This window comes from Pseudophryne corroboree, chromosome 1 (assembly GCF_028390025.1).
Source record: "Pseudophryne corroboree isolate aPseCor3 chromosome 1, aPseCor3.hap2, whole genome shotgun sequence".
In the NCBI taxonomy this organism is placed as follows: Eukaryota; Metazoa; Chordata; class Amphibia; order Anura; family Myobatrachidae; genus Pseudophryne; species Pseudophryne corroboree.
The window spans coordinates 1,198,445,299-1,198,446,217 of NC_086444.1; the positions used below are offsets into that span (position 1 = coordinate 1,198,445,299).

Genomic DNA, 919 nt, shown 5'->3' on the forward strand with positions numbered 1-919 from the left:
TTTCGTTGGGAGCGTTTTTTTTTCTGCGTCGGTTGTTCAGTTCACTTGTTTGGTTTAATTATGCACGTTTTGCATGGATGCTTACAGGCCGCTTCCGGTTATGGCTCAGGGCCTTGTTATCTTTCTCTGAGCGCTTCCTGGGGGCGGTTCACGTTTTTCGTGATCAACGTCCTTCGGTCACAGGCTCCCCCTCGGCCCTCCGCCTGTTCTGTCGTCTGGTTCCCAGAAGTGGCAGTGCGACGTTTGTTCCCAGCGTTGCGGCCCGGGCATGGCGCCTGGGGTGGCGCGGCAGGGTTGCGCCTCCTTTCCTACATTACGTACATTGGTGCCTGGAACGGCTGTTGATGTTTTCTTTCGTGGTTTTATGGAGGGGCGCCTAGATGGTGGTCGGTTCAGCAGCACATGTACTGTATGTGGGTCGATACAGAGTAGATGGGCATGGCCCCTGCACAAGGATGCAACGCCAATCGTGAGGCGTTCCATATTTTCCTGGGCAGACTTGCGGGTTCTGCAAGGGATTGGGTTGGACGGGGTCATTAGTTTCCCCCTTTTAGAGCGCAGGCGCTTACGGATGGTGTCACATTGCCGTTGACGTGGGTGGGTGTCTGGTGCGGCCTTTGGGGGATGGCCATTTTTCTTTTAGGTGCCCTCATGAGTCCTTTTCGCTGGTTTCTCAGCTTCTGTAGCGTTACGGCTATGGTGGTTGCCGGGGGCTTGCAGTGGGGGGGTCCAGGGTATCCATTTCCTTGCGGATTGGGGTGACTACGCCTGCTGAGGTGGCGCGTTCTTCGGTGACAGCGTTAGGTGCTGGGCTGCTGGTGATATGCGTGGTATACAGCCTCTGTGCGTTTGGGTAGGGTTGTTGGGCTATTGATACCCGTTTCCTTGCAGATTGGGGCTGTTGCGCATGCTGCAGTGG

General features: G+C 55.9%; 1 non-coding gene across 1 annotated transcript; it reads left to right on the plus strand.

The window, feature by feature from the left end:
* Positions 1-383: 383 nt before the first annotated feature.
* Positions 384-489, plus strand: LOC134932594 (U6 spliceosomal RNA). Its single transcript, XR_010179422.1, has one exon. It is a non-coding gene; the product is annotated as a U6 spliceosomal RNA (small nuclear RNA).
* Positions 490-919: the final 430 nt, after the last annotated feature.